Raw genomic sequence first — 12,979 nt, 5'->3', positions numbered from 1 at the left:
AAAAATAGCTTTTTTTACCAAAATGGAAATTTTTCATTTTGGCTGAAATTTTCTGGGTTTTTGTTTTGTTTGGATTTTTTAAAAACAAAAATCTCTCTCATTTTGCTGTAAAATGTTCCAGTTTTCAGTAAAATTTTTCATTTCTTGAAAAAAAAATGTGTACCGAAAACTGAAAAAAATTGTTTTTTTTTAAAATAAAATTCCCCATGAAAAATAATTGACATTTTTCAACCGGCTGCACTAATCAATCTACTAATTAATGAATCTATTTATTAATCCACCTACTACCTGTTTGTAAGAGCAATATTATTAACTCCCGTAGTATAGACTGGGAAACTGAGGCACAGGAGGCAGCATCACAGAGTGAGTCAGTTTCAGGGCCAGTGTTGGAACTCAGGAGTCCCTTGCTCCAAACCCTTGTTTCAGATCCTTAAGACTACAGCAGAGTGGGATGGCACAGTGGAAGCTGGGACTTCTCCATGGGTTGTGCTGCCTTATTGAAGACTGAAGGCCCCTACAATCCACTCCCTGGTAACTGAATTAGATGTGCTCTGCAGGCTGCTTAGCAGTTTGGGCATTTGCTGTACAATGCTGAGCCTCCCACCTTGTATTAGGCAAACAAAGGAGATTTTTAAAGCCGGATTGCACTGTTGTGAAACGGATGCTTGTATTTTATAGGCAACGTCATTCAATATATTTTTTAAACCACCTACTATAAAAAAATCTTTCCCTTTTTGTTTTCTCACAGTCTAGATAGGGTCACTTTGGTTTTCCTCGCATTCCCTTCTAACTACACCAGTGTCAGTGGAACATTTAATAAGCATATGTCTCCTGGAGGAATGTGCAGCTGATGTATTGCAAGGAGCAGCCATTACTTAAAGAGACAGGATCTTTTCTTCTTATATGTCTAGGAAATCCACACAGCATTATATAAATGCTGTAAGTAGATTTTCGTATTACCTCAAATTGAGAACAGTTTCCATGTCCAGTTTTACTAGGAACAGAGGGATTACCATGCCACTCAGACTAGAGGCCAGTCTAGTTTGGTATCTTGACTCCATTTGTGGCCAAGAAGGCATAAATCCCACATGCTGAGTTCAGAATCTGGTCCACTAACACCAAGTTACTTCTAATTTACTCTGGTGCAAAGGAGATGAGAATCTGGACCACTGTGTTCAGTTGTTCTGTACTATGTCGTGGGAAGGAAATTTCTTGCAAGAGATAATTGTATGTCCTGACACATGTGGGTTGATTAACCAACATGTGGGTTGATTAACCTTGTCATATCCTAGCTAATGTACCTGCAGATGCACGAGTCATATAAAGCCAGATGCAATTCCCAGTCATATAAAGGTGGACTGTTAATTTAACAAGATTAAGCACATTTGCCATAATAACATCCTGCAGCAGCAAGTTCCGCCTGTCAATTTTATAGTAACTTGGGTTTTTAAAAAAATCCAAATGTATCATCTTTTCAGTCCATCAAGTGCCCTTTCTCTCTTGCATGGTGGGAAAGCATGAATGCCTAGTGGGCAGAGCAGGGGGCTAGTTGTCAGAACCCCAGGGTTCTAATCTTTGCTCTGCCACTGACTGGGCCGCTGTGTGACCTCCCTGCAAATTGCTTAACTTCTGCCCACCTGTAGCATGAAGGCAATTCCCACCTCATTATGAAGTTCAGTGTTTGCAATAGACTTACACTCCTTGCATGAGCTGCACTGGGACCTAAGTGCACTCAATTAACTTTACCCACATAAGTCATTATTTTTTAAACCTCATCCATATCTCTGCAATCTCAGCAACATAAGACGGATCAGACCACAGGTCCATTTAGCTCAGCCTCTTGTCTCCCGTGTTGGCCAGAATCAGATTCTTCTGGACAGGTTCAGACAATCCTGCCAAACCGGCAGCTGGAGGAATCCTGAGGGTAAGGGGTCCAGCCACCCCGGGGACAGGTGGTGACACAAACCACGCTTCCGTGTAAGCTGTTTCGTGCTAACAACTTGGGCCCTCTGGGACATTGGAGTGGTCTCCTGCTTTCTCACCATCCTGCTTGGGGAACAGCATAGGTTGCCCGTGCCTCCTGTTTAACAGGAAACGCCAGCTATTAGTTACTGGGCTCAGTACAGGGATAACAAGGGGGAATCCACTCGGCCATGTGACACAGGAGGTCAGACTAGATGTCTAATGGTCCCTTCTCACTCTACACCAGGGGTCCCCAACGCGGTGCCCGCGTACTGGCCGGTGGACGAGCATCCGCTGAAATTTGGCGGCATTTCGGCGGCGACACCTCTGGATGATGCCAAAATTCAGCGGCATTTCGGCGGATGCTCGTCTGCCACCACGGTCCTTCGTCTGGCGCCCGCCAGATGAAAAAGGTTGGGGACCACTGCTCTAAACTCTATGACCCTATGAATTCCTTAGAAGTCGGGTAATGGCCACCATTGGCCATATCAAGGAAAACGCTATTTTACAGACAGTTCTCCCATGGGTCACCTTTCAACAGCCAAACTCTGCCATTGCGTGTATCCCTCCAGTGCCTTCTGTGGTGTCTCATGGTTGGAACCCAAGGCAGAATTTAGCCCAACCAGTATTTCTCTTTTACAAGGTAAAATAAAGCTTCAAATTCCAGTATCCTGTAAGGTATTTCATTTTGCCCTTTCATTACAGAGCGTCAGGGTTGTCATCTGGTTTTCAACTCTGGTTTTTCTTGCTGTCCCAGGAAAATCACTTTGTTATGGTCCATCTTTATTGAGACCAGATTCCTTTCTTGGCCGACGACAAAATAATGGAAGGGCGAGCTAACAACAAGCCTTACACTTCAGTCTTAAAGGTCACCTTACGCGAACGGTGTGTGCCAATGCGGCTTTCAATTATTTCAAACTCACCGGCATTTTTTCACTTGAAGGAGGGATGCATTTTCTTTCAATGCATGTGCTGAGTGCGAGTCCCTGGGCAAAAAGCCTCTTGATGGATTTCAGCTGGGTTGGACAGGGTATCAGTTAGAAGCCGTGGCAGCCAATTAGACGGGAGGGCGCCAATTAATTATTTTGTTTTTTTAACCAGCCGGTCACAAATCAGTGGCTAGATGCTAAAGAGTTGGTTGCTGTAGAAAACCCTACAATAGATAGAAATCACTGTCATCTGAGAGCGGTTGTTTAGTTCCCGCCTCAAAGTCTTTGTGACTTTCGCATCTTTTTCAGGAACCTGATCAACAGCCCTGGGGGCTCAAGAAAGAAAAAGGGGCTTGTGGTTAAGGCACTGGACTGGTGCCCAGGAGCACGGGGTTCCTGGCTCTTCCAGAGCCTTCCGATGTGATCCTGAGCAGGCCCCGATCCTCCAAGGTATGTAGGTGCCTAACTCCCATCGGAACCTATGGGATAGGCACTTAAATACCTTTGGGGATCTGGGCCTTAATCTTTTTGTGCCTAGATTTCCCATCATTAAAATGGGAACAATATCACTTTCCGAACTCACAAGGATAGTAGCCATAGAAACAGACAGAAGTCCTTTATGTATCCCCTAGAACAGGTGGTACACCGCCCCATCAATTAGGGTGACCAGATGTCCCGATTTTATAGGGACAGTCCCGATTTTGGGGTCTTTTTCTTATATAGGCGCCTATTACCCCCCACCCCATCCCGATTTTTCACACTTGCTGTCTGGTCACCCTACCAACAATTTACCTCCACCATGAGCTAGAAGGGGCCAGTCCTAGGGATGAGAAAATACACCACGTCCATCCAGTCTTTAATGCCACCGTGTCAATGGAAACTCCTGCTGTACTTTTGTCATGGCAACCAGGCCAATCCCGAATGGTGCAGGGCCATGTGAACGCAGAGCAGCCAGAATGGGGAGCAGAGAGAGCACTGAGCCGGCGAGTGGCCAGGAAGTTCCTGACTCCTGGGGCGGTGGATGAAGGACTAGGGAGAGATGTTGTGGGCTGTAGGGTGAGTAGGGAGCACTGAGGGGCTACGGGGTGAGGCGGTGGGGTGAGTGGGGGATGCTGGGGGCCATGCTGAGAGGATGTGTATCCGGGCTGCAGGGATGTATATAGAGATTGTCAGGATAAGTGGAGGCTGGTGGAGTGAGGGGCATTCAGGGGTCTGTGTGTAGGGTAGGAAGGCATTCTTGGCTCTGGATGGGGGCCCCTCATTTCCCTAGCCCACAAGGCCCCAAAATTCTTTCATCAGGGGCTGGAGTATCATTATCTCAGGTTTCCAGAGGCACAAAGATTGTCAGTGACGTGCCTGAGAGCACACAGGAAGTTTGTGGCAGAGCCAGGGATCTGAGCCAGCGCACGAGTCCTCAGCCAGGGCCTTAGCCACAAGACTAGCTTCCAGGGCTGTCAAGCTAGAAACTGCAACCAGCACCAGGGAGGGAAAAACCCACTGCAAGGAAAGACTTGATTTGTTTAAATGTCTACCTGCACCACGACACATGCCAGCCAAGAGCCAGAGGCACAATTCTGCTGTGGTCTGTGTACTCCCCCCGTGCTGCCGTTCTCTGCATGGAAATAAACTGCATCTCCTTTGGCCAAGTGTTTAATGCTCTGCACCCACAGCAGCCCAGTAGGAATCACACTCACTTCATAGCTGGGGGCCTCAAAAATCAAAAGTCCATTTGCAGTCAGTTTCCAGCTGTGAGGTGGTAGGACATAGCTGTTATTCTGAGCTGTGGCCTTTTTATTTGTGATCCCAATCCAAGATATAGACGTTAAAGATCCCCTGGCACATATAATCCGAATGGGTGACTATAAATCTGGCTACTTGAGTAAAAACAATAAATAAATCCACCCCCCAAACAACGCACTTTGCTGCAAACTTAAAGGGAAAAGCAAAGTCTATGGAAACTGCATGTGAGATGAAATAGCCCCTCTAATTTGGGAGCTCTTGGCAAGGAATGGACTTTTTTTATTTTTTTACAGGTAGGTGTCTGATCCTGTAGCCCAAAATAGATTCAACCCCAGTACAAGTAGTTTATAATGAATGAATGAATGAATACCTTTGTGAAGGAATTAACCTTGGAAAAGATAGATAACAATAGGTAGCAAGGCTGCTCCTTTAACAGCAGGCTTGGAAGGGCTTGATTTTTATCTGTAACTGTGGGTAAACATCAATTTCACCAAATACGTGGCAATGAAAAAATATTTCCATTGATAATAATCGAAACTGACAGGCAAAGTAAGAAAAACGCTGCTTGAGAACTCAACAAGAGTTTGATTTAAGGCTATTGACTTTGTATATTTTGATATGTGATGTTGACAATTTGTGTTCTAATGGTTATAACCTTTCACTTTTTGCATCTCAACATCTTCGGTCATTAAAGAACTACTGTCTGACTTGCCTATTGTCTGACCCCCAGAATTTCCCGCAACTGGGAGAATTTAAATCAATAAAGATTGAAAAAAAAAGTGTAAAAACAAACGATATTATCCCTCAAAAAAAAAAATCAAATACTGCCAAGTCTGTTTAACAGGGAACGTACTCCATATATGTAGTGAGGTTACATCAGTCACTGAAAAAGATGGACTTTTGTCACACACAATAGTTAAATACACCATGGTTTTGGAAATATTTTCCATGCTAAATACAGTGAATGCCAGAAATATTAGCAGAAAGGTAAATACCCTTTTATTGACGCTTGTAATGTCCTGAGACATTCAACTCCAGATTCCTGACTCAGACTTGCAAACAACCAAGAAAAGAGATTGCCACTTGATTCTCCAGGCCAGGTTTCATAATGAACAAAATGCAAACCAGGTGCAGGACTTTGGGAGTTTAATGAGTGCTGTGTGAATGCACATGAGGTGCAGATTTGATCCTTAAAGCTCCGAGCTGTGTGTCTTCCCCTTGAGTCTCAGGCTAGGGCTACACTGCTACAATTAACCTGCTAGCGAAGATGTGCTGTCCACACCGGTGCTTAGGTCGGTGTAACTTCCATCACTTGGAGGGAGGGTTATTCACACCCCTAAGCAACATAACTCATACCGGCTTAAGCTGCAGTGTGGGCGTGGCCACAGTGCTTTGATTTAAGGAGCTGCCGCGATCCAGAAGCATAACAGCCCCCAGCAGACATTGATCCAGAAGGCTAAATTCTGCCTTCAGATTCAGCCCACTAAAGTCAATGGGGTTTCACAGGTCTAACTGTGGGTCGCATAAGGATACAGAGATTCCAACAGGGTGTCTTGTGGCAGTGAGGAGAGCAGAATTTGGCCCAGACTTTCTATTTCACAGGCCTCTGTTTTTGGAAGCTCACCGTACATTGCGTAAAAATGACCTGGGGTCAGTGGAAGCAGGGTGCTCTTGGGGCTCAGGGTGGTGTGCAGTGCAAGACTCCGGGGTCTGAGTCGGCTGCAACCTTCCTGGGTGACTCTGGCATGACCAATGGCATTGTGTTAATCCACAGGATGTTAAACATGGCTTTGTAGATGAGGACAGGGGTTAGGTTAACCCTGCCATTCCAGTAGGATTTACCCAGGGCTGGCTTTTAAACATCAGATGGTCCTTGTCACCATCGACTGACCATTGGGTAATTATCACCAGGCCTTCCCAAGACTGTGTTCAAACACAACCTCATTGTCTCTAGAAGAGAAATCCTTAAACTCTGGCCCTCAGTTTCTCCATCTCAAAAATGGGGATAAAGATAAATCGGTCACTGTTTTGAGGTGCTAAGATACTATGTTGGCGGGGCAGATAACGGATCTATAATGGGGTACCCGAGCTGACTGGGAGAGAGACAATACAGCTCAATACAGTGCAGGATGCCTGAGTTCTATGGCCTGTCTGTGTGACCTTGGGCAAAGCACTTTCCCCCTCACTATTTGTCTGTCTTGCCTATTTAGATTATAAACTCTTTCAGTTACCTTTGTCCCTTACTTGTGTGCACACAGTGGGGTCCTGATCTCAGGCGAGTGCTCCTGCAATATAAATAATAAATACCAGTTTACTACCAACTGGTCATTGATCCAATTACTAGTCTCTACATCGCAAACTCTATTTTTGATTTGAAGGAAGAGATCTTTATTGGACAATTACCGTGTTACTTGTTTTTCTCCAGAAAGAGCAAATTCGAACCAGAAGGGGCTAACGATTTAAAGACTAGTGGTGAAATTAATTAGAGGGATATATAATGTGGTGTTTTCGCTCCCATTCATGAAATGAGTACACTCCTTCTACTTTTGCTAAACAAAATAACACAGACTCATTTCTGTGTGCGAGGGTGTGTATTTTTTTCCCCCTTTCTTTGCCATCAGAAGTTTCTCTTGATCACATCTGTGGCAAATCTGCCGCTAATCTCAAACTGACAGCACAAAATAGGATGGAAAAACGGATTGGCTGAAAATTGATCTGAGTGACTGATAGCACATGTGGGGCCTGAGGAGAAGAGGTGAACATTAAAGCAACGACGACAGCTAGTTTTAAGCTCCAAATTTAAGTTCTTCTAAGACCTGGTCTACACTACAAAGTTAGGTCAACATAAGTCACCTTGAATCCACCTATTTGTGCCTGTGTCTACACTCACAGTTATCTCCAGCTGACGTAAGCGCCCCATTGCAGCGACGCAGTAAAACCACTTCCCCAAACGGCAGAGCCATTTTTGATCTACTTAAGTCAACGCAGCGAGAGTGTAGCCACTGTGTCGACCCTACCAGTCCTCCAGCAGCTGTCCCACAATGCCCCATTCCCTGCCACAGCGACTGCTCTGGTCACAATTTTAAACTCCACTGCCCAGGGTTCACAGAGAGCAGAGGCCACTCCACCTCCGCCCTGCACCCTGGCAGCAGCTTTCCCCCCTTTGCCTCACAGATATTATGCAGGACACAACAGGCTGCTATAACCACGGGGATATTTTTCTCACTGAGCTCCAATCTAGTGAGCAAAAAATGCCAGCATCTCTTCAGGCTACCAGGAGCGCATTTAACATGGCGGGAAGAGGCAGGGCGGAGGTGCAGCCCTGGGGGAAGGGGTGGAGTGGGGGCGGGGCCCAGGGGCAGAGGAGGTCGAGCACCCCCAGGCAGAGAGGAAGTCGGCACCCTATGAATCCATAGGGCACCAGGGTGTCACATGCACTGCTGTTTGCACAAATAGTTACACACAGTAAAATTCCTCCCTGGTGTAATGGCACGGACTGACTCCACTGGAGTCACTCCAAAGATCAACATGGCCTTTTATCTGTAAATATCGAGGGCCCAATCTGGAGGGCTTTGCTCATTGTCTGCTCAGTTCTTACACAAAAGACAAGCAGGACCTGAGGATTTAACCCGTGACTGGAAAGCTGGCGTTATCCCTTTAAGAGTGACTTAGCAGGTATTACCCATCAGAGCTATGTGGCAGGCAATTATTCAAATAGTGCGATTGCAAATCCATGTCAAAGAAATCTATAAAGGAGGGATTAAACCAACTGGCTTTTGTAAATGCCGGAGCTTTTGTTCCCGGTGGTCTGACTCCTGGTGTGTTTCATTGAAAGGCAAAAGCGTGCCAAAAATAACTGCAGATCATTACAGCTCCTAACCAAATGCATACAGAGTAGCGCTTGATTCTGTGTAGCGATTCTGATTCTCCACTGCTTGGCACGGTGTGCTGTCATCCGCACCCGTGACGGTGGGCGTGATACACAAACAGAGCAGAATTGCACCCATTTGGCACGGGCGTTAATGATGACACAAGCCGCTAGGCAACGTGCTCCTCCCTGTTCCCCCCACCCATGGAAAAGCCTCCCTCAAAGCAGGCAGATCCCACTAGAGCTGTGGAGGGCTACGGCCATCTGTACTGAGGTTCTGTGCCCTGTTGGTGGTTCTGGCCACCATCTCTCCCACTCACCGTTCCTTGGCAATGCACTCAAGCTACCAAAGACGTCCTCCCCATGTGTTTGCAGCAGCTCCCTGAAGGTGCACAGGGAATGCATTAATTTAGGGGATGAATTGCAAGCTGTCATCCCATCCATGTGATGATGAGCATCCACCTCTACACCACTGTCATTCAGTCACATGTCCTAGTTTATTGTGACATCTCAATCTGAGACCACATTTGAAGCCCAGCAAAAACTACTTTTCCAATGGCATGCAATGCACGACCGGCTCCTTCTAACTGCTCCTGGGCAGCTTCCATTCACTGCATTCAGTTTCCCCCAAATTACAGATGGGATTGTTTGATTTGGTGTTTGCACCACTTCACATTGGGGAGAGAAACGTTCAAGTCACCTCTGGAAAGCAGTGTCTAATCCTGCTGCTTCAAGGTTGCTGTATTTTTAATAGAACGACTTTCAGTTTGAATGTGGTGCATCTGCCTTGTGATCTCATCAGCTATTTGAAAGCAAGTGCGTTGTCCTGGTCAGGAGTTTCCAATACACAATGAGAATCACTTGACTGGTGGGCTTTCAGAGGAACACTAGTCATCTTGTCGTCATGGAAAAGAAAGGTCAAACCTTTCTCTCGCTTAGCCCAGTGTAAATCAAGAAGAACTCCACCGAAATCAATGGAGTCAGCCTAGTGGAAGAGAGAGGAGAATCGGGCCCAAAGTGTTTATTTCAACATAGAAAAGTAATTCTGGCCTCGGTTTCCCCAGTCAGTTGTTTGACTGGCCGTTTGCACACATAACTGTTCCACTTGCATATGCAATTGCAGTAACCATGCTTGCAAATCACGCACCACCAGAGTCTGGTAAATCCAGCCTTATCGTTTCAGTGCAGAGATAACACTGGTTGAAAATCTACCGGAGTGGAGGTGCCCATCAGGGACCCGGGCAATTTGTTCTGATATTGAAGTCAAAGACCTTAGTTCCAGTTGAATTAAAATTCCCTTTCAAATGACACTTGGTGCTTTCTTTACTTCTAGGACAGCAGATCTCAAGCTGTGGCCCAGGAGGCCCTTTCTAGCGGGCCTCAGAGAAAACAAGACGCTTAAGTGGCGCAAAGGCCTTGTACTTGATCTCTGAACAGGGGTGTTTTCACCCCACATGATCTTAGGCAAAGTCACTTGGGACCCGATTTTCAGAAACGTTAAACCCCTTGAAGTCAACCAGAGCTGTAGGTGCTCAGCACCTCTGCAAATCAGGCCAGTCTCATCTCTCAGTACCTCCGTTTCCTCCTCTTTAAAACAGGCATAGGGCTGTCTACTCAGCAGGGGTTTCGTGAGGCTTGATGCGTTGAGCTACACGGTGCGAAATGCCAAACATTCTTGTCAGTCGTTAGCATCATCCCATAGGAACCAGTGGGGGGGGAAATGTCTTTAGGTTGTGGCCATTTCAAAGCTTGTGCATTTCTGAGACTGAGCTGAAACCTGCACAGATGTTGCTGCTAGCATGACCCTCCGCTGGGTGGAGGAAGAGGAAGAATGGTCTAGTGGTTAAAGCCCAAGCTTGGCACTTGAGATCTCCAGATTCAAGTCCCTATTCCACCATTCTAGTTAATACCAGTGGGTGGTCCGGGCCTTGGGTTCCCTGCACATCAGATGGGGATAGTAGCACTTGCCAGGGGTGAGGATAAACGTGTTAAAGGCAGAGGTGCTCAGAGGTCATGGTAATGGGAGGCCATACGAGTACCTAGCATAGAGAAGAGACCCTTGATCCTTGGGTGAAAGTATCACGCAGCGGGGAAATAGTGACGTACTTAGAAGAAAGCTTCCCCAAAGGACCCCAAGCTTCTCAGAACGCCCAGCTCCTCTCTGGGCCCTTCATCTGACGTACACATTCTCAGTTGCCGTATGCAGCAGCTGCACTCATTTACTGGAAAGAGGTGCAGCAGCAGGCGCGCCTTCCTTTCTCACAGCTTTTTCAGGCAGGGCTCAGAGCTTGAGCAAATGTGTCACTAGTGAGCAGCATCTCCCTCGCGCCGGAAACACAGCCTCAAAGCGCTTGTCACGAACGCTGTCCTCTCGAGGGTCAGGTGACTTGCAAGGAAGCCGAGGCCCTGGAAGGCGGCTCTGCAGAGAAAAGGACTCTCTGGGCGAAGTGCAAAGAGCTGAGACTTATCTGCAAAGATCAGCTGTGCAAGGAAACCACAGAGCAGCACCGCAAAGCTGGAGAGTTTGCATGCACCTGGATTCCCCAGGCGCCTGCAGCCCCCCCTAACTCTTCTCTCTCTCTGCCTCAGCTCCTGTTTGTAGGGGAGCTGAGCCAAGCCTTTCATTTCAGCACCCTGCCCCGGATTTCACACTTCTACCATCTCAAGCGAATGTGACCTGTTTTCACTACTTTTCAGTTTAAGGGTTGGGGAAGGGGGGAGAGCAGAGGGTGGAGGTGGGGGGTTGAAATATGACCAGTGGCTAAGCAGCAAATGCATGGTCAATCCACAGCTTTTGGAGTCTATTTAAAGCGCAGACCGTGGGAAACTTCTTCAGACGTGTGCGGTTTTCTCTAAACGGAGGGACTTGTGTCTTTAGCTGTTGACGGGTGAGTCACAGTCAATGCAAGAGAAGAGAGAGAGAATAAAAAAAATAAATAAATAAAAAGGCGAAGACGCTGCCGTGGCAATTAGAGCCTCTGCATCTGAGGACACAAAGTGTGCAATTATCTCCCCTTCCAAAGAGCCGGGCTGGATCTGTCAGAGGAGCCAGCTCCAATGAGGTTTTTTTTTTTTTTTTAAAACGTTTATGTACATGACATGTGACCTTTACAAGGCCGGATCCTGCAGACCCCTAGCATCCAGGAGAGCCTATTGAAATCAACAGGGTGGGGCTGGCTGGGCACTTACTTTGTAGCCCTAAGGAAGGGGCAGCACCTACCTACCTCACGTCAGGAGCAAAGCAGACCCAGGCCCGGCCTACACCTAAAACTTAGGTCAGCCTGGCGACATCGCGCAGGGGTACGAAAAAGTCACACCCCTGAGCAACGTAGTTAAGCCCACCAAACCTCAGTATAGACACCGCTAGGTCAACAGAAGAATGCCACCACCTTCAGAGGGCGCGGATTTACTACAGCGAGGGGAAAACCCCTTCCGGCGCTGGAGCAAGTGCCCATGCTACAGGGCGCTGAGCTTGCAGAGGTCGTAGTGTAGACGTAGCCTCAGTGTCCCAGTCCCATCCCTGGTTGGTTCCCCTCTTGCTCCATGGGGGAAGTCATCTGCCCTTGTAACCATCAGCAGCTCACTGCCCCCTCAGCTGCCTCATACCCCCTCCCATCCCCCGAGAGGGGCAGAGAGTGACTCACAATCTTAGCTACGAAACTGCTCATGCGAGCCGGGTCGGCTCATGGACCAGAGGGTGCAGGACGAGCTGTATCGATTTCTAACAGGCAATTGCACTTCATTCCATGGGCCCCACGTGGCCACCTACAGTCACACCTGCAGCATTTGCACCTGTTGCACCAACAAATCCCACGTGGGGCAGGCGACCTGGATAATAGCACCTCGCCCCGGACAATTAATGGTTTGCAGGCACAGAGGCCAGATCCTCAGCTGGTGTAAATCAGCACAGCTGTGCTGCAGTCAATGGAACTACACTGATTTACACCAGCTGAGGATCTAGCCCATACTGTCTCAGGGGCCATTTTCACAGGCACATCTCCCTGTGAAAACTGAACCTTGATAGGTCTCGGAACTGTTTTCTGAACAGCTCAATTTATTATGTCCTGGGTTAAAACAAAAACAAAACAAAAACCACCACCACCCTACCTTCATTAATAAGTGACATCTTTGCCACAAGCAAATAAGGGGCTAGATTCCCAGCTGGTGTAATTTGATGCAGCTCCACTGCCTGCAAGGGAGCGATGCTGATTTACACCACCTGGAGATCTGGCCCATGATGAGGATTTCCCTGCCAGGGGAGCATGTGCATCTGATTCCCAACCCCCTGCTGTCGAGTCAGTTGCGTTAGGCTCCTTTGATTCCGGGATAAGCAAGTTTCATTTCTGAACTCTCTGGGCACATCCTCACTGGTGGAAATCAGCACAGCTCCCATTGAAGTCAATGGAGAGATGCTGATTTACACCATGCAGGATCCTACAAGTGCTGCTGCCACTGCGGTGGCCGCCGTTGCAGACAGGCA

General features: G+C 47.4%; 1 protein-coding gene across 5 annotated transcripts in view; it reads right to left on the bottom strand.

Moving 5' to 3' along the window:
* The window catches only part of RUNX3 (RUNX family transcription factor 3), a 147,563-nt gene extending 138,615 nt beyond the window's left edge, over positions 1-8,948 (bottom strand). For 2 of the 5 annotated variants that reach the window (XM_044997435.1, XM_044997433.1), the window contains exons 1-3: positions 8,820-8,948; positions 6,863-6,916; positions 2,886-3,115 (exon numbers count right to left, since the gene is read on the bottom strand). The gene's annotated coding sequence lies outside the window, so the exon portion shown is untranslated. Of the gene's footprint in view, positions 1-2,885; positions 3,116-6,862; positions 6,917-7,521; positions 7,649-8,819 lie in introns of those variants that run through there. The other 3 variants (XM_044997434.1, XM_044997436.1, XM_044997437.1) reach the window with 3 other exon arrangements.
* Between the last annotated feature and the right edge of the window lie 4,031 nt (positions 8,949-12,979).

The sequence above is a fragment of the Mauremys mutica genome, chromosome 23 (genome assembly GCF_020497125.1).
Source record: "Mauremys mutica isolate MM-2020 ecotype Southern chromosome 23, ASM2049712v1, whole genome shotgun sequence".
NCBI lineage: Eukaryota > Metazoa > Chordata > Testudines > Geoemydidae > Mauremys > Mauremys mutica.
Note: the sequence above shows the minus strand (reverse complement) of the source record. Positions and strands in the feature narration are given on the sequence as shown.